This window comes from Rousettus aegyptiacus, unplaced genomic scaffold (assembly GCF_014176215.1).
Source record: "Rousettus aegyptiacus isolate mRouAeg1 unplaced genomic scaffold, mRouAeg1.p scaffold_m13_p_5, whole genome shotgun sequence".
Taxonomy (NCBI): domain Eukaryota; kingdom Metazoa; phylum Chordata; class Mammalia; order Chiroptera; family Pteropodidae; genus Rousettus; species Rousettus aegyptiacus.
This window is the reverse complement of record NW_023416308.1, coordinates 105,443,564-105,468,011: the sequence shown is the minus strand read 5'-3', so window position 1 is coordinate 105,468,011 and position 24,448 is coordinate 105,443,564. Positions and strand designations below refer to the sequence as shown.

At 39.1% G+C, this 24,448-nt stretch overlaps 1 long non-coding RNA gene across 1 annotated transcript in view; it reads right to left on the bottom strand.

Annotated features, from left to right (window-relative positions):
• Positions 1-2,273: 2,273 nt before the first annotated feature.
• LOC118602984 overlaps positions 2,274-24,448 on the bottom strand; it is a 33,970-nt gene continuing 11,795 nt past the window's right edge. Inside the window, exon 3 of the long non-coding RNA XR_004951057.1 lies at positions 2,274-3,684. This is a non-coding gene — a long non-coding RNA (uncharacterized LOC118602984). The remainder of the gene's footprint in view (positions 3,685-24,448) is intronic.

Below are 24,448 nucleotides of genomic sequence, written 5' to 3'. Positions count from 1 at the left end.
TTGTGGGTGTTGAACCATCCCTGTGCCCCTGGGATGAAGCCCATTTGATCGTGGTATATCATCTTTTTAACATGTTGCTGCATTCTGTTGCTATGCAGCCTTCTTACCTCTGACCTTTCTCCTTTTAAGGCTGACATTGCTAATTCAACATGAATATACAACCCTGATGAATTGCATGTGTGTCGAATCATTCATCGTCACACTGTATGAACTCGGTTACCATTTTTTAGTAAGTTTGTCACGCCAGTCAAAGGTGCTGCCACTGCCATACCTGCTGCCACTCCTGGTGAGCCAGCAACGTCCTGGCCAGGGCTCCTTGGAATCTTGGGACATTCGTTAATGAAGATCTTTATCCAGAAACTCAGTGGATTAATGCCGTGCCAGGAATCATCAGATAGCAATAGCTATTATATCTTGTCCCCTCCTTGTAACGAAATGCCTCCTTTTACTTTTCTATGCCATTGACCTGATTGGGAATGGTTCTTGGAGTACAAGATGCTCTTCATGAAATTTCATGGTCACTGAGAAGAACACATGTAGTTTCTAAATATAAAGATACATAAAGGAAGAAATACATAACATAGATGAAACAAATTAGCTTAAAACCTTCATTGATTTAATGATATTTATAAAATGCATCTAAGATTTTTGTTCCCATTGATTGACAAAACACTTTCATGCAATCTGGCATTCTTTTGCTGCATGCTAAAAGTGTTTAGGTGTTAAATGTGTAATCACCATACTAAAAAGCAAGGAACAACATCCGCAGTGAGGAAAGGGGCAACAATGAACAGAAATAGAAGCTCATTTACTTCTGGAAGGTAGTAAAAAGGACGACACTTACACCTGGGCATGCAAATCGATATCTATTTATTCCATTCGAAATGCTGGTAGCCCCTATTACAAGGCCAGTGTAAATGTATAAGATGACAACTCTGCTATATAGGCTTTTGGTGTTACTGTGACAGCCTTATGGTGCAGCATCTAGTATCTAGGATGGAAAAACTTGGTTACGATGAGGCACTTTTAACAGGACTTTACTGTATATGTTTTGAGCCAGCTAATAAAATTTTATGTCATCCAATCATTTCTGCTGCTGACAGATAACTTCTGTCTTGGGGAACTTGTTGCTAGAAAGCACTGTGTTTAGGGAACAATGATTATATTGGGCTTGGAATACAAGTAAGGTGAAATTTACAGGTAACTAGATAAAAGTATAAGTAATAATATTCAGTGGGGATATGCAATGCTTAATGCTGGGGGCCTCTGCCAGGAGAAGGAACTGCCAAGCTGCCTGTCTGGTTTTATTAAAAAGTAGTTGTCAAACCGTAAAGGACATTTACCTTCCTTTTTTCAGAATAAGGCTGGATTCTTTCATGAACAATGCTCTACTTGTGTCTCCAGAGGTGACTGTTATTTAATTATGTATTACCTAAATATTATCTTGACAGCATAAATAATACAGAGGCACTTGGTCTGGGGTATTTGTAATGTCTGGAAAGGTAATATTGGTCAGTACTTCTTAGACATGATTGAGTCTACATGGTCCAGAGTTAGGGACAAAACACCAGTTATTTTACCTGATGAATTCCAGAAGAAGAATCGGCTTCCTTTGCCCTTCTTTCTTGCCAGACTCCAGAGCCTGCCCCTCCCCTCTCTCCTCTCTCTCTTCTGTCTCAAATCATATATACATATATATTTACATATATATTTACACATGTATATATATCCTCATTGTAAACAAATATGTTTATTGAAGAAATTTGGAAAATATAGAAAGTCACAAGAAGAAATTAGAATCACACATAAACCCACTACCCAAATACAAACATTTCATACCTCCAGCTCAACATTCATTTATTTATCAAATATTTACAAAGTCAACTACCGAACATAGGCAGTCTTCCAGGAGGTAGGAATACTTTAGTGCCCAGAACAGACAAAAATTTCTATCCTCTTAGAAATTCCATTTCAATGAGGTGAATCAATAGACAAATAAGTCAAGTTTGAGGTTATTGAAGACTTTCCAGTTAGCTATTTCCACAGCGCTCTATGGGAGAATGAACTTTAAGGACCACATCAGCCAATTCTTTTGTCTTCTGCATCCTGGCCAGCGTCAGTAGGTAGGAGGCCTGAGCAGGAGACAGAAGGTGGAAGGCGAGAGAGGCCAGTGTATGTGTTCCTGCTGGGCTGTGGGCTCACAGTGGCATTGTTCCTGCACACCAGCCAGGTTTCTGTCCAGCAGCCCTCCTCTGCAACTGCGACCTCTTTCTCTCCAGGTTCTGGTAACTGCTCTGTCCTCTTGCCCCTCCATTCCCAGGGATGGCATCCACTCCCTCATTGTTGCTCACCCTGGGAAACTTTGTAATGTCTTGCTGATTTTCCTCAATTCTGCTTATACCCTTGTAAATAGTCCCTGCATTGAATCCTTTTTAATTACTACACTCTGTGTGCCATCTGTTTCTTTTCAGGTCCTTGAAAGATAAATTTAGTATGCTACAGAGTTGTAAATCCTAAGGAGGAAAAGTAAACAAGGGTATGGGGATTGAAGTATTTGAGAAGAGCTTGGATTTTAGATGGCATGTGTAGGGAAGGCTTCAAAGAGGAAGTGAGTTTTCAGTGAGATCTGAAGAAAGAGAATGAGTACATTCTACAAACAGTGAGAGAGAGAGAGAGAGAGAGAGAGAGAGAGAGAGAGAGAGAGAGAGAGAGAGAGGGAGAGAGAGAGAATGAATGAGAATATTCCAGAAATATATGCATTAATATATTACGAGAATAGAATCATATTGTTGCACGCTGTGTTCTGTAAATTCACGCTGCAGGAGCAGGTTTTCATGCCCTGAAATATGCTTTATTATTTGATTGTAATGACTGTACGGAACTTCGTTTTAAGGTTATAGCATAGTTTATTTAATTGATCTCCTGCTTTTAGACAATTAGGTGGATTTTACAACTCCGTTATTATAAATAAGCCCTGTTGACAGCCCATACTTTGTGAAAGCACTTTAACTGAATTCCAGGGCCTAGCGGGTCATCTTTCAGGAATCACTGTTTTGCTTTTCATGAAATGGCAAAATGGGTTCATTTCTGGAGGCTGTTAGTGTCAGTCTTTGGAAGAGATTCATCATTGATGTGCAAGAGAGTCATTTTGCAAATGTGTGAGGGAGGTCTAATTACCATGCTGAACAAACAAACAAGCAACATCTGGAATAAGGGGAAAGATAACAAAGGAGTGGTAGTTTTATTTGTTTTGTTTTGTTTTTGTTTTTTACCCTAAACTGGAAGCTTGTGTGGTGAAATGGAAGCACATGTTTATAGCTGTAGCTGTCATATACCTGAAGAGTCTTTCCTCACCCACAAGGTCCCTCATCCTCAAGCTGATCAAGAAATGAAGAAACCCTAGAAGTGCCCAACAGGTAATTTGTTGGCTAAAATTCTCTCTCGGGATAAGTTCAATGTATATAAAGATTGCATTGGCAGGTACGCATGCTCATTTGATTGAATTTGGGGATAGCAGGGTTTTACTGCTTGTCATGCTTGGAGCCTAGTGAAGGATGAGACTGGCGCTTTGATGTGCTTCATTACACTAGCCTTGATGTACTATCCTCCTGTCCTCAGCCAGTCTCAGAGGACATAAGTCGTCCACAGGGTCAGGTTCCGATAGAAGCGTAGCTTTGTCAAAACCTTGAAAAAATAAGAAATTAAAAAGTATTTTAAGAAAACAATTCTTTGCACATAGATATTTAATAATTATTAGTTGAAATTATATCTGAACATATTTTACATCCTTTAAATTCTCTCTCTCTCTCTCTCTCTCTCTCTCTCTTTCTCTCTCTTTCAGTCAGGATTCCTGTTCTTAGTGAGATTATGCAGAGGGACACCTCAAAAGTTATTTAGAAGCCAATCCAAAGTAAAGAGACGAACTCCAACACTTGCTCTGGCTTTTAAAATGTTATGTTTTCTCTTGTCTTTTTTTTTTTTTTTTTTTTTACATCTTAATCATACATCCTGAGATTCCAAATGCCGGCATAAATATAAATACAACTCATTAAGATTCTCTGGCACTGACACAAAATGAATGAACAATGGCAGCCCTGCACTGCCCAGGCTTAAGCAGCCTTCACTGTTTAGATCAGAGGTTTTTCCCTCTGAGGAAGTTTGCTGTCTCTTTCCAGCTTCGGAGTAGATTTTAATGACAGCTCTTGGGTATGGAACACAAGAAGAATTAATTTAATCAAAGAAATCCCATATTCTCCTAAGTGATATTTTTGCAAATATTATTATTGCCTTTTCACAAATCAAGAAACTAGGGCTCAAAGAAACCCAAAACAACACACCTCTTAAGTGTTAGAGCTAAACCAGAAATCTGAACATACAGAGCGTTCACCATGATGACTGTATATTTAGATGTTCCATGTTCCATTGTGATGACTCCAGAGAAAATTGGAGAATTAAACCCATCTTAAAGGTTACACAGGAGATCAAATGGACATGTGTTAGGACTCCCCCATTAATACTGAACACGTTCTATAAAATTTTGAATTCAATATACTTAGGTCTGACTTTTGTACACCAGAAAACTGAAAAATTATAACCTTTCTAAATATAAACTTTACTGACTCTAATCTTAACATTGGATGTTCTGTGCTTTCTGTGTTAGTTTAGAGCAGCTCTTCAGAGACTAAGACAGCAGACACATTGTGTCATTACACTCAGTTATTGAAATACTTTTAGTTCCCTGAATATCCCAGTTCTTTCTTTGCTGCTAGACCTTTTCATGTGCTTTCTGTTTTTTTAGACCATTCCCCATGCCCCTGATTGTCTTTCTAGAACACCGTCCCCCGTATTTATGCTTCCACATTTGGCACGACTAATTCCTGCTTATCTTTCAATTCTCACTGTAGGTCTCCCATTTAAGTGGGGCAGATGTATCTCCCCAGTGTTCCCAGCACAAGTTTTACCCATTGTAGTGCTTATCGCTTATCGATATGATTGTCTGTTTACTTCTCCATGTTTTCTCTTAAATAAGAAATATACAAAGGTAGGTTTATTGCATGCCATGTGTACTATTGTATCTTTAGCATCTAGTGGGCCAGTATACAGCATATGCTCAGTAAATCCTTTTGGGATGAACAGATGGGTGAAACCATTAATGAGTGAAAAGAGTAAGTAGATTGATCTTTCCAGCAGTAAAAGAGTCCTTTTAAATCCTTTGTACTTAGAACCACTAAGTTTGCGTCACTCGGTGTTGGAAATATTTGCTTGATACAGTGAAGAGCCATCATATAGAAAGCTGCAGATCCCTCTCCTTACCAATAGACATGCTTTGATGTGCTGACCTTAGGGTGTCCCTCATGCTTCCTCCTCAAGATAACTACACAGTGTAGCCACCACACAGAATGGAATGTCTGTCCCCCCAAAATTTGCTTCCAATGTCAAGACTGATGATACCATACACATACCCAAGAAGCTGTGACAATATTTACTAGTCAAGTAATGAGACTTTCTGGGGAAGCCAAGATGGCTCCCAAAAGGTCTGAAATGGCTTGGTGTTTTTATAGTGTTTCGGGGGTGGGAATGGAGTGAGGGTTCCTATGCACGGCCAGAGGCTTGTGTGGTTTGACTTCCCGCCAGTGACAAATGAGGGAGCACCTGCACTTTCTCATCGCCCTGTCTGGATATGGGGCAGAAGGGAAAGAGGAAGAAGTAAGGCTTAAAAGCTGTTCACAAACATAAAAGAGGTATCAGACTGTTTATTAAACACAAATTTGTTTAATTCCATTCCTTTGCGAGCCGGTGGGATCTATGACTTGTTTCTAACCAACAGAATATGTCAAAGGTGATGGATGGTCTCCTTTAAAATCATTCTTGGGGTTATGTTACATTGAATAGGACTCCATCTTAGTACGCTGCATCTAGATGCTTGATGAAGTCAGTGACCAGCTTGGAGAAGCTCACATGTCAAAGAACTGCAGTTGGCCTCCACAACCTGGCACTGGTTCCAGCCCACAGCCAACAGGAAGCCAGGTTCTGAATCCTCTAGCCATAAGGATGTGAATTCTGCCAGCAATCCAAATAAGTGTAGAGATGGATTCATCCTCAGTTAATCCCTCAGATGAGTACACAGCCCAAATAACACCTGATTACAGCCTTGGGACACTGAGCAAAGGACCCAGCCAAGCTGTACTCAGATTGGTGACTCATAAAAACTGTGAGATGATAAATGCATGTGTTGTTCTAAGCTGCTACATTTGTGGTAATTTGTTATGCAGTGATAGAAAACTAATAAGTATTCCAACTAAATAATCTTATCTGTCACACGGTTTCTTCAGAATTGCCTTTTTCAACAAATGTCATACCACTGTCAAGAATTCTTTCTAGCAAGCTAGTTTATTTTTCAGAATCACTCAATTATTCTACTACTATGGTGGCCTGGTACATTAGGTGGACATTTAGCCTTTTCCAAGTCTTCAAGGCTGACCTCAGGTCATACAACAAGGTAACTGATACCTAAAAAATTACCTCATAATTATTGAGAACATTTTATAGTCAATAATTTCCAGAATATTTTTCATCAATCACTCCATTTAATTCTCACAATAAAGCAGTGAGATGCCTAATATAATTTCCCCCTATTGTACAATAAGGAAGTGGAGTTTCATAGATTTTGAGGAATTTATAAGAAATAAACCCACTAGTAAGCGTCAGATCTAGAATTCAACCCTAGATCTGAACTTAGTACAAACACTTTTTCGTTCCTGTGGGAGGTTTTTGGCAACTGGTATTTCCTAGTGACATTGCACCTTGAAAATATACCTTTATTATAAATCTCCCCCACCCCAGAACCAGTAATATATGTAATAAATCTAGGCTTCCCACATTCAGAAGGCTCCTCTGTCATAACTAAAGTTCTAAAATCAAGAGCATAGACTCTCATTTCCTTAAAACAGGGTCATCTTCGTTTTTATCATGATATACTGGAATTTCTGAGTTGTTGCTTTGTATAAGTCTGCACATGTCCAGACTTATCCAATGACCTACTTTTTATCCAATGACCTATTCTTATGACTTTAGGATATAGCATGTCCTGCTCAAAGAAAAATGTGAAGCAGAACTAAGAAAAAAAAAATTATAGGAATTATTAAAGTAGAGCAGCTGGAACCAGAAAATATGGGGGCAGATTAATTTTTTTCAAGTGATGCCTAATGGTAATTTATGCCTGGACTGGAGGCGTATTTGTTAAGTAGCATTAGTGCAGGAAGGTAATCCAGATCTCTTTTAGAGTCTCTGGGAAGCAATACATCTCTTTGTTTATCCCTTGTGTAATTAATTCAGGCCTTAATTGTGTTAGGTAAGAGGTGGAGAATTTAAAAATAAAAAGGTTTCGGTGATTCTGGGAACATGCATTTATTACTGTGATGAAAGAGCCATCTCTCCCAGTCTCCATTTGCTGCATTGTTTCAGTGCTTCTCTTCTCCAATAAATCACAAGGCTGAGGTCTGGTCCCTTGGCTGAGAACAGTGCTTGGAATAGATGCTGTGGGTTGCCGAATAAAGCTTTCAACGTAGGACTTCCATTTTTGATCATCATCTGGAATGTATATCTTCCTGTGATGGGATATCCTTTTACTGGCCTTGGCCTGACCTCTACCTTGGACTCAGAGAGAATACATTTTCCCATATTTCTGGAAATGAGTCACATGAAAGAAAGATGTCATTCCCATCCTAATTTAAAACGTGATAATAATGCCATTGCAGCAGACAGTGCCTGATACCCTCGGATCCCATACAGTCTCCTTTATTTGTTCAAACAAGTCACCTCTACCAGCTCCCCTCCTGTTCCCCATCTTGTCTTGTCCCTCTGCTCTTAGAGTACTCCAGCTACTTTGCCTGCAGGTGCGTAGAGCCAGAAGGTTTTATGGTTTTACATCCCATCCCCCACCCCCCAGCCATGAATTTAATTCAATGACTGAATGATGCGAGAGTATAAAAACTCCTCTCCCTTCCTTGCAAAGGAAAATGGAGAACACAGCAAACAGGTGCAATTTATTCTCTTGTCTTTTCCTGCAAGATTAGGCTGAAACTGGGACTTTTCCTGAAAATGCACCTTTACGTGGCTCCTTTTCCTGGCTCCTTTCCCTTCCGCATCCTTCATCTCCTGCTCCCTTCGATTTTCTCTTAGGATCACACATCTTCATTTAATGATCTGCTTCTGAAGAACCCCACCTAAGACAACCACCGCCTTTTAATGGAGCATTTACTGCTATCCAGTACATTCATTTAATTCTCACAAAAACCATCTGCGATAAATTAATGACATTAACCCCACACCACAGAAGAGCACATTAACTAGTTTTCCCAAATAGCTAATAAATGGTGTAGCCCAGATTTCAACACAGATTCATAGAACTCTAAGACCTGTTCTTTGAACATGGCACATATTATTCTCAACAGGAAAAGTCTGATATTAAGAGTCAATAGCTTCATCATAAAAGAGCAGCCAAGAAACCGATTTACCAGGCAGAACATCTGGATTTGTACTGCCCTTTTACTAGGTGTGTGAGCTTAGGCAAGTTGCTTCATTTTTCTAAGCATTAGTTTCTTCCTTTATAAAAAGAGAAAAACTAATATTGACCCTCCTATTCTTACCTTTCAAAATGTAGGGTAGAATAACACAATGAAGGTAAGGATTGCATTGAAAGTATAAAATATTAGAAGGAAAGACGTAATCTTTGGATCTGGATTGTATGCTGGATTTAACCACTGACCAACAATGTGACCCTGGGCAAAATTGTCACCTCTGCGAGCAGTGTCTGCTTCTGCAGAGGGATAATTATGCCTGTTTCATAAAGGTGCTAAGATTAAATGAGCTGGGCTGCTCTGTAGATGCTGCTTTGGAAGTCAGCTGTGTCCATTTTGTGGCACAGGGCGGTTCCCTGGTAAATGTGAGCCCTGTCTACCCTCTTGTTTACTTTTCTTCTTCAGATAGGTGCTTGGACTCAGAAATAACCCAGAATTGTCACTCTTTCTCTGCCACTAGCTCATACAGGAAGCGTGTGTGTGTGTGTGTGTATTTATTTATATAAAATATGTGCACATATTTTGATTAAGCTTTTCTTTGCTTTTATTAGCTGTTATGCTTTCATTTTTTGCTATCTTTTCATGTATCTTTTATTCTCAATCGATGTCAAAAAGCTCACACAAATACCACGTCTGCATCTATCCTTCTTGATATACACAGCTCTGTACTTTTAGGAAGCTTATTTTTTTCCTGACTTCTTTAAATTTTCATGTGTTTTGAATGAAGCACTATGGAAAGAAAATGCGTGTTCAGTGTGTGTGTGTGTGTGTGTGTGTGTGTGTGTGTGTGTCCCAATGGCGGGTTCTCTGGGCTATCTATGCTCATGGTAGAACACTGCATATTTGGCCATCAGTCCCCGAACTTGCTTCCTGGGAAGTATCATAAAGATTCAGATAGAATGACTTGAAAGTCCATTCAAGTTGCTTGTTTACCAATAGAAAAGTTGAGAGAAGGCAAATGGATTTTTAAAGAGTAGAGCTTGTAACTTTTAAATTCATGTCCATAGTTTTTTGCCATACTTTCCTTTGAGACATGTGAAAGATATAGTCCCTATAAGAAGGTTTTGAAATATTGATGGTTGTTATTCAGAATATATTTATAAAGTTTGTTTTTTTGTCCCCTCGTCAGCTGTCTGACAGTACTGTGTGGTTTAGTTAAAATCCAGTCCTTTTACAGTTCCTGGCAGTCAATTTTGTTACAGATTAGGTAGACTCAGAGCAAAGTCAGATTGGCTTTGAATCATAACTATGCCTGTTACTGGTTGCACACACTCAGAAGGCTATTTCATCTCCCAATTTCATCAGTAAATTCAGAATGATAATATATGTTTTGAAGGATTGTTGAAAGGATGAGATTTTATAATATAGATAAATTGCCTAATCTAGAGCCACATACATTAAATGGGTTTTAGGACACCAAGAATACTAGACCTTTCTCAGAGTATATTTGTGTGTGTGTGTGTGTGTGCGCGCGCGCACACGTGCGTGCGTGTTTTGTGAAAGAAAGGATGCATATAATACATTCTAGAGTAAGGTGGGTTATTTGGGAGGAAGTTTTAAAGAGTTTCAGTACCCTAGACAGATTTAAAATTGCAAGTACTTTTTTCTTAGGTAAATAAGGTTAAAAAAAATCAGAAAGAGCTGATTTACCTTGTAACAGTGATATCGAGATAATGGAAGTCCCCTTTCCTGACCTCCCCACCTTCTGCAGGAGTACAGTTGACATTAGAGAGTGATCATATCCCAGGGTTTCCTTTGTTCTTTTGGTCTGGGAGCTGTTCATGGGTGAAGTGACTCTTTAAGAGTGTTACTCATATATGTCACGTTGAATTTGTGTGTCCCTCAGTCTCTGCACTCCAGCCACCCAAATGTGCCCCAATACAAAATAACTGGAGAAAAGAAACCCACTCCTTAGTGAGGATCTATTGTGTGTTTGGAATTGCCCTAGATGCCCGTTATACACCATTATTTAGTTCTCGCCACAGTTTTGTGTTAGACATCATTACCTGTATTTAACAGATGAAGAGACTGAAGATCCACAATATTTTCTGTAGAAGCCAGACTAATAGTTATGACTTTGCAAGGCATATACATCCTACTTGGCTGCAGGTGTAGTGTATAAACAGCCATAGACAATATGTAAATGATTGGGTGTGGCCATGTTCCAGTATAACTGTTTTCAAAAACAAATATGGGATGGATTTGGTCTGTAGGTTGAAGTGTGCCAACCTCTTTCCTACAGTGATTATGAGGTAAATCTGTATACAAAATAAATTTTTGTCTGTCTTCAATGCCTATACGCTTTGTACTAATCTCTACTCTCTCCCTAATGGGTTTTGAGATTAGAAAGAAACCCAACTATATCCTGCTATACGGTGGTTTTCAGTTTCTAAGCTTTAAGGAGAATCCATAGCTTATACATTGACACAGCAGCTTACGCAGGGGCAGTTCTTTGAATTACAGGCTTTGTGTCTGGAAAAAAATTGTTGGTCCCTCAGGCTGATCTTGCATGTTTGTCCCTACTGGGTGACGACAAGCATGGCACCAGCAGGCTCTATGCATTCTGATTGTGCCTCGACACTCTCTTGCTTGGACCATGAACCACATCAGTGCTTTGGATTTATTCTGAGGGTTCCAGGAAGGCTTCTCTCTAAATCACTCTAAATTCACCTCCAAGCAGGCAAGGAGCCTGGAGTTATGCAACAGTGAAGAAATACCTAAAGCAGGACCCAGAGCAGGTAAAGAAGAATCTGGATGTGGCCAGCGCCTGTCAGTAAAGCCACACTCCATTGGCTTTGAGAAATAGCTCAATTATCCTCAATTTCAGCATGCAGAAAAATGAAGCAGCAATGTGACCTCATACCATAAATCCCACACCCATAAACACTCCTTATGCAATTAGTTGTTGCTCTAAATTGGTCTCATCTAAGGGAAATAGATAGTCTTATATGTCACCTAAGGGAGACATGAAGCAGTCACAGAATAAGTCTATTCTCTGCTGTCACAGCTGTCAAAGAAGAGAAAGGTTGAGTTTCTAAGTTAGTTCATGTGCTAGCTATCAGAATACCTGTAATAAATCACAACATACTGATGGAAAGAACTCAGTCATTTATTGTTCATGAACATGGTTTTACCAGTCGGAAAGGGTGGGAGAGAAGACCTTGGAATTCAAAATCAGGACAGCTGGTTTCTGTTTTCATGTAGAATCTTGGGCATTTGTAGAGGGGAGAGTTCTGGACTCAGAGTCAGATGACCTGCTTTAAAGTTCCAGCTCTCACAGTTATCAGCAGAGAAGGCGCTATGTTTTTGCAAAGCAATTCTCTGCTCTTTCTATATACACAATTAGGCTATATTTCTCGGGGTCTTTGCAATTGGTTTAGTCCTGTGGCAGAGATCTGGTTAATGGGATGTGCTTGGGAGGGCAAAGGCCACTTCCAAGCCTTTCATTCTCTCTCCCTTTCTGCATTTGTAGGCCAAGTATGAGGGACCCTTTCAGGGACCTCAAAGCCCTAGAGGCTGATGGAAAAGCCAGGTTTCCTGAGAACAAATTCCATCTCTCTCTCCCTACAACTCCTAGCCCCTCCAGCCTGCCAACTGGCTTTATGTAAGTGGTTTAACCCATTGAGATTCCAGGATTTAGCAGTTACATAGTTAGTGTTAACATCTTAATAACAATAACGATGATAGTAACAGCTGTATTTTTGAACCCTTACGTTAAGATAAGCCTTGGGCCCCTATGATATGTACCCAAAATGTTATCACATGTGCCACATGAGTTATGCTAAAAAAGGGCACTTGAAGGACCAAAAGTATCATATAAATGTTAGATATTATTATTGAGCAGGGAGCATGAGAGGTGAGTCTAAGTAGAAAGATGAAGCAGGAAGAAGGCACTTAATGGATTTTTCTTTTATTTCAACTTCTTCTCTATTTCCTCCAACTAAATATTTCCTCTGGTCTGTAGTTAGGCATGTTAGGCATGTTAGCACTACCTGTTAGGTGATACCCTAAATGACCCCATCATTTTTCAAGTGGCTGATATAATACTCAAGGTAGGCCAGGTCTTATGACCCAAGGAAATGTGAAAAATCAGTTTGTATGAGTTTTCTTTTAAAAAGAGATAGAAAAGTGTTATGGCACAGTTCAATTCTGATGTAATTCTCAATCCAAGTCAGATGTTAGGAAAATAAATGGGAAAAATCAGATTTTATGGCATTTCCTTTGGAAAAAGAAAAGTTATTATATCATATACCAATTGATTCTGAAGTTTAATTCATACTTAGAAAGGACACATTTATGAAAGATTTTTGAAGTACATTTTTAGCATATCTGTCATCTAAGTTTTAATTCAAAGATCACAAGCTTTAGGGTTCAGATATGTCTCTGACTTGAAAGAATATTTTGCTGAGCTCAAAGAGTGACATCCCATAGAGTGTTAAATTGGTATCAGGAAATTGCTAACACACACATGACCCGGATCTCCTTGGCAATAAGAAAGATCTGGAAACTTTGAAGCTGCGTTCCTTCATAACAACAATTGTTTGGAGCTGAAGCGTGCTACACACCTCGATAGACCCTGTACTCTCTGCTTCGTCGCAGTCTTTGCCACACTCTGTTGCTTCTCAACGTGGTAGCCAAGTGTCAGTTCCCATTTACCCCCTTCCATCTTGACTACGTAGCTCATTTACACTGATATTCAGCTCCCTGCACTGAATCTGCTACCTCTGCTTTAGAATATAGCTTTTCTTGGAAAATAGTATTTAGTGCTATGAATAAAATTTGACCCTTCTGCTCCCTGTTGTTCTGAAGCAGAGAGAACGCACTACTCACTCTGCAAGAAGTCAAGCTTTCCAATGTCTGTTCAGGTGCTGTTCATTTTACATGAAAATCCTCCCTTACCACTCCTTCTCTATATGAATGTTCTCTAGCATTCCAATTCATCTATAGTGTTAGCTCCTCCGGGAAGTCTTCCATGATTTCAACTACCTCAACAGACTGTGTTGGTTTTCCTGTATCTGTTTGCACATAGCACCAAATACTCATTTTTGTCATTGCAATTGTTGATTCACTTGTTTACCTATTCCACTAAAACATAAACTTGGAAGAATCATCATCCCTTTGGATACATCATGCTCTATCCAGTAACCATGCCTTTACATATGCTATTTCTTCTTCCTAGAATGCCCTTTCCTATTTGCAGCACTCTCCTTGACACAAGTAAATGCCATTCATCTTTTAGGGTTTCTCAAGCATTGCTTTTTCAGTGAAACTTTCCATGGAAACTTCATACTAGCTTGGTTCCCTTAACCTACACTTCTATAATGCAATTGTAGACATAGTACCTATCACAGTGTAATCTGTCTCTCACACCAGACTGTTAAGAGAAACATCCTTGAGAGAAAGAGAAAGTCTTTTTTTTTCTCCATGATTTTAGCATTAAGTAGTATGTCTGGGACATAGTAGAATGCACACATACATAGACACACATGCGCACAGAAGGGAGGAAGGGAAGGGAAGGGAAGGGAAGGGAAGGGAAGGGAAGGGAAGGAAAAGAAAAAGGAAGGAAGGAAGGAAGGAAGGAAGGAAGGAAGGAAGGAAGGAAGGAAATTTCTTTGTCATATAACAGACTGTTATCCACGTTTCTAGTGCTGTCCTCCACTCTCTTCCACTCTAAATCCAGTTGGGCTGCTGCTCATTGCTCATTGAACACCACTGACATGACTGGGCCTGCTTTCCTTCCTCAACTGTCTAGTAATTTCTTATGAAACCATTAGGTGGTATTTCATTTGTTCAGACAACTTCTCAATGGCTTTTCCTATTGTTTGAGTCTCCCTATCTTACCTTTGGGAAGGTCCTAGATAAATGTCTACAGTTGTGTGGTGTAATTTAGTGTTATTTAATCCCTTTGACCACCATTATCAGAATGGTCTCTGCAATCATTAAGGATCTTTTGGAAGCAAGTAACAAAAATCTATTTTGAACAATCTTGAGCAAAAAAAAGAAAAAGAAAAAGAAAAAAAAAGATAAAAGAAAAGAATGCATTAGATGTTTACCCAGATGTCATATAGACAACTTTGTCACAGATCTGCACTGAACCTAAGGGACAATCACACCCAAAAACTTTGAGGTCATCATGACTCTCTTTACCTTAATTTCCTAATCTAATGGCTGTAGCTAATCAACTTAATTCCCCATGTTCCAAGCCTAAAAATCTCAGGAAAGAGCCATGATTAACAGTATGATTATGATTTCTCTTCCTTAAACCCATCAACTCCAGTTGGGAGAAAGTCACATATTTTATGAAGTTCTGTGTTTACCATATGGGAAGTACAGAATGGCCAGAAAAGCAGAGGCAGGCCAGGCAAAATAGTATATCCATTATGTTCCATGGCTAGATTTTTAGGAGTTAGTACAAATTTAATTGATAGTCACTTATTTAATATCTACCGTGTCTAGATACTAAAAAAGCAGCAGTGAATAAACTTGATAAGATTATTCCTGTTAGAAAATCAATATTTTTTCCATTCATCATCAAATAATTACTGGGTACCTACTGTATACAAAGACTCTACTGGGAACTATAGTGAGGTGAAAGTGAAAGATGCAATACACACACACACACACACACACACACATATCATCTCAGTTCTCACAAAGCTTACAAACTAAATGTGAAATAGGATGTTTGAACAAGTAAGTGTTACACAAGACTGGTCAGTTCATTCATTTTAGCAGATATTCACTGAGTATACAGCACATGCCATTATGTTAGACTCTGAGGATATAAAGATGAATGAGAAACTGTTGTGGTTATTAAGATGTTCATAGACTGGAACGGGAGTCTGACATATAAACAGTTAATTCCAGCCCAGGGTAATTCAATATTTTATAACGAAGCTCTATAAAAGAGGGCATACCTATATGAAGCAAAATGTTTTAGAAAAATCCAGGAAAGAGAGTATAGTTGGCAGAAAGGTCTAAATAGAAAGAACAAATCTAATCCCAGTGGATGTAGCTGGTAAAAAGATGCAGAAGCAGGAGGATGCAGGATAGATTTATAAAATGGTAATAACTAGTCAGGAATTTTCAAAGAGATGTAGAAGATAAACCTGGAAATGTAGGTGGGACCAGATTATGGCATGTTAATAACTTTAGCGTTTTTTGCTTAACAATGGAAAGTAACTGGATGTTTCTGAGCAGCCAGTACCTTGATCAAAATACATTTTTAAGTGGTTAACTAAAAAATAGGCTATTTCTTGTTTTTCCTGCTGGTGGAGGAGCTGGGGTACTTACTATTTGCCGGGGTGGGAGGGCGGGTGATGGAGAGCGACTAAAGGGTCTGCTTAAAAACTACTGTAATAAAGATTATTTTCTCCTTTAATTTCTATTATGTTTCATAGCTCTTGAGGGATTTAACTTACATTACAGTTCTCTGTGTTATCATCTTTTCAATTAAACTGCAAGCTCTTTGAAAATAGGGGTGTTGTTCATTTTTGCATCCCGTGGAGCCTCACACAAAGCTGTTTAAAGTAGGTTCTAAATAAATATTGAATAGACGCAAAAATTAATAGGTGAATGAATGAGTGAAAACATGAATGACCCCAAGAGAAAAATTTAAATATCTTGTACCCTGAAAGTCCCAAATCTTGAGCGTCATATGCAGACAGCACATCTTGATGCAAATCTCTACTGTGACTTTCTACATGTGTGAAGTTGTCTAAGTTTCTCTGTTTACTGAGCTTCTAAATATTTTATTTTCCTGCTGAAATGGGGCTAATAATTCTATTTCATAGAGGTAGCACGAAGATGAAAAGGAACATTGTATATAAAGCACTTAGCTTGTTACTAGCACAAAGTGAGAACTCATTAAATGGTATGGCTTAATATGTTTTCAGTAGCCTACTAGTGATAGGGGTGGAAATGGCCTCTTGCCTTTACTAATTTCTTTATTTAATGATTCATGGATTTAGTATTTAGTTAAAAATATTGATAAATGCCTGGTATTAGGTACTGAAGGCACGAGAGTGAAAAGGATCCAGTACATCATGGTCAAAGAACTCACCATATAATGGAGAATACTGTTATGTAAACAGGCATTTACTATATACAATGGGATATGAGCTACTAAGAGGGAATGCATTTGAAAGATGCAATTTTTGAGCACACCTGCAGGGTGAAAGCAGGCATGACTAGTTTAAGGAACTGTGAGTAATTCATCTGGCTCATCTGACAAGGAAGTGTGTCATGAGGCTGGGGGAGTGAGCTAAGTCAATTCATGATAGACTTGTCGGTTTTTGACCACTTTGAGAAGGAATTCCTAAATTCCCTACTGTTTATCCACTTCCATCCCAAATATCTTTACTTAGTGCTAGCTCTTTGGTTCCCTTGCTGACTCTGCAGAGTAAGCCATGTCTTGGGACATACAGGGGATTCTTGGAAAGCCATGGCTGCAGTGGATGGCAGATGGCTCTTTGCTGGATTCCAGGCTGCCTCTTTGGGCTTGCCTTTTCAGCAGGAGAAAGGATCCAGCTGGGGCTGACTTGAGTCAGCTTGCAAAATTCATTCTGCACACATGTGTTCCCTGAGAGCCGACTAAGAAGTCCTTTGCTGGTGGTGTTAAAAATCAATATTTGTCAGTCCGTTTGAATATGGGGTGCCTGGTGCTAGCTGTACAAGGAGAATCTGAATAGAGCAAAAGAATCAGAGGCATCAACTGGTTTCATTGAGCACTGAGAGTCTTTAAAAATTAAAGTTCTGTTTTTTGGCCCCAGAGTTTTGTTTTTCTTCCCTAAACAAAACCATCATTCTCTGTTGTTAAGGACATGAAAAATAGGGTTGCGTTGCTGTGTTTCACCGGCCACCTTTTTAACCTCCAAGATGTCACAATGCAACCAGTTTGGTACTACAGGGCTCCTTCCTTCATGCTTTCTTTCTTTCCTTTTTTTTTTTTTTTTTTGTAATTAATTTTTAAAATAAAAAATCAACAATTTTTTTCAGAGTGAATAAGGTAAGCAAAACATGACAGGGCCAGAAAGGGTTGGGGGAGCGGAAAGTAAAAGAAAGTATTTCATCATTCTCACTTTCTAACCCTGCTAGAAAGAGATGAAAAATGGATTCCAAATTAGGGTATATCCAGTCCGATACCTCCCTTGAGAAATGGACATCGTCCTCTGGTTGGTCACAGTGATTCTGCTCTGGCCACATTAATTTTCTTTGCCAAGTGACAATTATTTTCAGAATGGATGTTGTCATTGGTCTGTAGCCACCCAGCTTCAGTATTTCGAAATATGCCCGAAATAAGGCTGGGTAAACAAATGCTCAGGTTTTTCATTTTGGATTATCTAAAGCCAAGAGGACAACTTCTGTTGGCAGACCATGATCTGGCTGAGACGTGCCAAAAGTAAGTTATGTCTTCCAAGGTGATAACCAGTTAGTTTGATAGGGGCTACTGCTGTATTTGTTTGGAATTTGACCTATGCCCAGGGCTTTATCTACACGAGGTTCTTTAATTCTCACTACCATCCAGTGAAGCATGTGGTATTATTCCTCTTTTATCTGATATTAAAAATGGCTCTGAGAGGCCAGTTATCTGTCAGTGATTACAAGCCAATACATGGGGAGTTGGACTGAAATCTGGATTTATTGATTATTAAACTTGTGTTTAGTCTAATGCACCTTTGGGGCAAAAGGTAGAGAATTTGGTTTTCATTTTCACCAGTACCTTTCTGTGACTAATACCCTTCTCCTCTGTGTCTGTAGGAGTGACAATGTCAGTGTCTTTAAGAGAAATGGCAACACCCTGGTAGACTGCTGAAGGGAACATTGCCATGGATAGAAATCAAGGCTGCTCTGTTTACATTTCTTTTAGTCCTTACAAACAGTTCTGGAATGAGTCCAGGTTCAAATAAATAAACCAGTAATTTTTCCTCAGTGCTCAAATACACTGGATGAAAGTCCTGGAATCCAAAAGCAACTTAAGAGAATTTAAACTTGGATTTCAATTATAAGAATGGGCTTTGGAGCACAGATTCAGCCTCTATTCCTAGATAATTATGTTCTCTCTGTGTTTTCCATGGCAAGTTACTGCATCTTTGAAACTCAGATTCCTTGCCTATCAAATGCTGATGTAAGATTACTTTTCTCTCAGTTATTTTGATTATTTAATGTGCTAATTAATGTAGGCGCTTATCATATAATAGACTATTTATAATAGTAACTATTATTAGCTAGAAATTAGAATATTCGAGATCCGATTCTGGTCCTTTTATTTGTTTACTCTTAAACTTTGGCTTAGTTACTTAATATTCATAGGCCAAATCTAATGTAAAACCAATGCTAAAAAAAAAAAAAAGAACCCCAAAGTCAAAACAAAACAATAAATGAAAACGCCATATAATAAGGAGTTTAAATAAGTTCCCAATATTTTTACTACCAAACAGCTAAGTATTTATTAATACTTAATTTGTTTTTCTATTTTTAATTAATCAAAGATTATATATACACATACACATCCGAGCATGCAGCACAAACAATAAGTATCAAGCCCACAATAGGAAGACCAAACAGAAACAAAGCAATAGTAAATCTTATTAATGAGTCTATGTTTTCATTAGCAAATGAGGCCTTGCCTTGTATAAGTATTTTTTATTTCCAATGGCTTAAAAAAAAAAAAATCTACAATAACTCAACAATCCCCACTGTTTCATTCTGGGATCCCAGGAGATTTGAGAACTCTAAGTTTGGCACTAAGGTCATATTAGGTCTTCGAAACCCTGGGCCTGTCCTTAAATATTAAGGATTTTTACCCCTAATTTTCTACTTTTTTTTCTTTCTAATTTCTGCTTAACCGATTCACCATTGCCAGCATTCATGTACTCTGATTTTCCCCTCCCTTTTGGGTAATATGTGCTTTTAAAGCAAGGATGTCACTCTGGAGCTTTGCTACTCAAAGCAAGTTTTGTGGACCAGCTACATCAGTATTGCCTAGCAGCTTATTAGAAATACTGAATTTTAGACCCCTCTCCAGACCTACTAAACTTGAATCTATAATTCAATATTATCCCCAAGTGGTTTGCATATACATTAAGTCTGAGAAGCACCAGATTAGAATCTAGATTAGAAACAGGCATGGAGTAATTCCCTGGTAAATTTAAATTCCTGATCTATTGCCTTGCACAAGCCATTTAATTTTTGTGAGCCTGAGCAAAAGAAGAATAAAAGTGCCTACTTGTCTTACCTGGAGGTTTTATTGTTAGTCTCAAGAAAATAATCAATAATAAAATATTTCATAAGCTTGTTAACTGAGCTACATAATGTTTCATAATTATTGCATAACATTTTTTTTTCTAAGAATTAAAATGAAAAGCAGACTTAAAAAATTCCTTTTATGATTCAGAAAACTCTCCAGAATCTCCACCATTCCCCTGCCTTTTCCTTGGGGATTGTGAATACCTCCCTCTCAGCTCTGCCCTGATTGAATTAGAGTTATCTGTTTAACCCATCTACCTCCTCTTGAGATCTATTAATTCCTTGAAATTGTTAACAAGAGACCATATTTGACTCACCTCTGCTTTCTCTCCTTCCTTTTCTGTGCTCCTCCACCTCCTCCCAGTGCCTAGCACAGAGTTAGCCTTCCATATGTGCTTGTCGAATGAGCAAATAGATACTACTTGACAGCATCTCTCTGTAAAACAAAATGCAGCCAAGTGCACTGGGTACCTACACCACCTGTTTAATAGGGTTGTTAAGAGAATCAAATGAGACTGGGCATGCGGTGGCCCTATGTGAGCTGTTAAACACTGGATAAAAGTGAGAGAGTATTATTAGGCATATGTAGTCTGGCAGGGTTTTACAGATGGCAGTCACCTGTCGTTATGAAAACTGTCTTTAGCCAAAGCCAAATGGTAGTGATTCCAGAGGCTCTTGAGGTGGTGAATTATAAGCTGTTGCCTCTGCTGCATCCTTAGCCAGAGTTTTTATGTGCCACGTGGGCTGTGTGTCTACTGTTGTTCTGGGGCAGGACAGCCACCTTGTTAAGCTGGTGTGCACATCCTGCTTTTGGGAGCTGTGTGAGGGGCCTTCAGGAGTGCCTCCTTTGGTTGGCAAAGACTCATCCTGTGCCATGCGCTTGCTGCATTTACATACTGTGTTGCTTCATTAGGGAGACTCACTAAGATTGTTTTGCTAAAAAAAAAAATAAGGGCCACACTGGGATAAGTTGAATGGACATTTATCTTTTTACAGGGCAAATCGATGAGTAATTTTCTGGTTTGCGCGCTGTATTTAACTCTCTATCTGGGGAAGTTCTGTCAACCATGACCTATTCCGAGGTGGCTTCATAGAAGAGATTGTAAAAAAAAAAATCTTTTAAAATTCCTAGAATATTTTTTTTTCCTGCTTAAACATTTCCAGGGAGTCGTTGCTCCCCACATCACCTGATTGCGGTGTGCAGCCAGCCCTCTTAGAAGTGGGCCCTGTGCTGACCACATGCATTTGTGCAGGTGAGCTTTCTTTAAATGTGGTGAAGTAGGAAGGCAGACAGCCTCTTTCCTATATCATACCTCAAACCCATACTCCTCCACTGCGTATCACAGGCAAGGATGGAAAGAAACTTTTACCTGTCACTAACAGGCTTGCTAAACAAGGCAAAGGAGAGAAGTGGCTCCCAGGATCCATGCATGAGCAATGCCCTGTGTTGTCCTAAACAGTGAAATAGTCCAGTTTGTTTGAATACCTTTCAGCAACAGAGTCATCTCTAGTTTTTGAGCTAAGAGGCCTCAAGCTTCATTGTCTTTTTAAATTTTCAACTTCTATTTCAGCATCTCAAAGCTGGATTCTTTCATTCTTCCTCATCAGTGTATAAACAAACAAACAAAAGGAGGCTTGGAGAGGTCAAAAGACTTTGAGTCAGAAAGCTAGTATTAGCAGAGGTGAAATAACATCTTCTATTGGTAAATTAGCCCCATTTTCCTCACAGAGAAATAGCAGGATTCATAGAGGCTGGGAGGGCCCAGTTATTTTTGTTGATAGTGCCAAAGTTTGAGGCTAACTTGTAGCCCTCTAATCTGAATTATTCTCATCTATAAAATGAGGATACTGATAGTAACTATTACAGGTTATTGTGTGTATTAAACAAGATTATGCTTGTAAACTCTTAGCAAACTGCAAGAACATTGTAAAGTTATAGAGACTTCAAGCAGACCCTCTTAATTCTATATTAGAATTTTGAGATGTACAAAAATACTGGATGATTATTTATCATGTATTAGAAAGCATCCAGATGCTACACATAATGACACTTGGAGAATATGACCATTTAACAACAAAACAGACTTCCTTATATCGAGTATAGTAACATAGAGCTTAATGCTGATTTTAGAAACTCTTTAAGATTGTTTTTGAAGAAAGGTCCAGCACAGTGCAGCAGCCCCCTCCGATTGAGTAAACTGAATAATACTGGGACAAGCAGTTGTTTTTCCCTAGTGACAATGAAGTCTTCATATAATTTTTTGTGGCATATTTACATCAGCACCACCTTAACCTTGTGCAGGACCACACATTGTAAGCCCAAAAACCAATGTTGTTCAACCTCCCTGGTCAATGTGCTGACATGCTAAAGCCACTGGATTTGCAAGTGATCTAATTTCTGGACAGTTTCTGGAGCTGTGACTCTCTCGGAGCAGTTCTCACAATCAGGTGTAGATGGCGATGTTGCACCAAGAACTTCCTTGGCAGATGCAGTGGCAGGCGGAGCATCCAGCTGTGGCCTGCTGAGGCGCAACTCCATGAATCCCATTTTAAGTTCCTCTGGTTGGTCATAACCCAGCAGTTCCCTTCCTGTGCCCCTGCCTGTCCATCATTCTCCCCCTTTATAAGCCAGGAAGCAGAGCTCTGTCTCTCCTCCCTCCTTCCTACTCTCCCTTTTTTTTTCTTCTTTTTTTCCCCCACAGTAGTCTGTGATTAATGGCAGGGCCAGTGAACAAGTGAGAGGAAGAAGGTACTTGTGTAATGCAACAGCAGACAGATTAAATGCAACCGGGTGCCGATCCTCTTTAGCGAGAGCATCCTTGCAAATTTGTTTTCCCTTTCCTCCCACAGCGACCCCCTCCTCAGAGCAGAGGCAGGCACAGCGACTTCATTAATCAAGGCGCTTTGCAGGGGCTGATGAATTTTAACAACAAATTGTCACTTACAATCCTTTGCTGTCTCATGTATCCCTGAGCACTGGTTATTTCATCGTCACCAATTAATCAAGGCAGCCACAATAGCCACCCTGGAGTTTATTAATAGAAAACAGGTTTTCTTTTCCCTAAGGACAAGCTTTTTCTGTTATTTCAAATGCAAGGAGTACCTTTGCCTTAGTTTTTTGGTTGAGAGACACACCTGGTCGCTTCTTATCTGCCTACCTTTCTAGGACGATCATTTATCAGACTTTTTCCAAATCTTATCACATTTCTTTGCTGTAAGTACTAAGCACCTTGAGTGGGAGGTTGACAGAAACAAACCTGGGATGTTGCCTTTTTACCTACAATGGTCCTCAAACCTGGCTGCATATTAGAATTATTTAGAGAGTTTTCAAAAATACCTAGGCTCCCAGACCACATCAAAAGAAAATTATCATAGAATTTCTGAAGCTGTGGTCTGGGCATAGATATTTTAAAATTTCCTTCTGTAATTTGTAGCCTGGATTGAAAACTGCTTCAAGAGATCCTTGCTCACCTGGAATTGGTATGCTCATTTATAAAATGAGGGACTGAGGTCAGCAATTTTTATGGTAATAGCATAATCCTCTTTAATTTCCAAAAGGAATATTTTGAAGATCTGCACTGGCAGAAGCAATAATGTGTGTCTGTGGAGTTTCAGGGCTGCTTTAATGATGTTGCCTGTCCCTTTCCTCGTCACCTTTTCCCGAGATAGAACAGCTTTTGTGGCTAGTTATTTGCATACTGTGTTTTTTTGTTCTTCTGTTCATTCATTTATTTATTTCAAACATCTATTAATATTTCCTCTTAGCCAGATTACATCCGTGCCATCATGGATTTAAAATTCAACAGATACACAAATGACATTATTTCATTACAGTTACGATAAGCACTGTGAAGAAAAAATGCAGGGTTTTGTAAAAGCGTTTGATGGAGACTGAATATAGCCTGTGAGTCAAAGAAGGCTCCCCGGGAAGTGACATTTACAGGGAGACCTGAGACTTGATAGGAATTAGCCTAGCGAGGGATGGAATGGGGAGAGAGAAAGGGTTATAGACAAGGAATAATCTGTGTAAAAGGCTGGCAGGAAGCTGGGGTTTATTGTAGGTATTGAAAGGAGGCCTAGGGGGAGAATGTGGAGTTTGAGGCTAGGAGGGAGGGAGGAACCAGATTACATAGGGCTTTTTAGGTCATTTTTGGGACTTAATCTGAAAATTAAAGGAGAGCTATTGCATAATTAAGAAGAGTTGCTTCTTCTTAAGAGATACTTACACAAGGGCTTTAAAAAATATTGCTTTAGGAGAAGAATTACCAGAATGGCGAAGTAAGAACCTCAAAAAAACCACTTCTTCATAAAGCAACAGTGGCAAGAATTGTCAAAATCAACTTTTTCAGAAATTAACCAAAAGCTTGCAAAATTTGAGAACTGTTTATTTAAGAAAAGTGGTAGAAGCTTAGTAAGAACAGTGAGTTTCTGTTGTTTTAACTTGACCTGTTCCAGTCTCCCATTCCCAGGCTCTCAAATAGTCTTGAAAACTAGCAGCCTTGAAAGCTTGGAAACTATGAAATCCAGAAGCCCAGCAACCACTGCAGGAAGCACAAAGGGCTTGGAGCCCATCAAAAAGATCTATTCCCCAGAGGATTGTCACTGTTTGTTCTGTAGGGTAG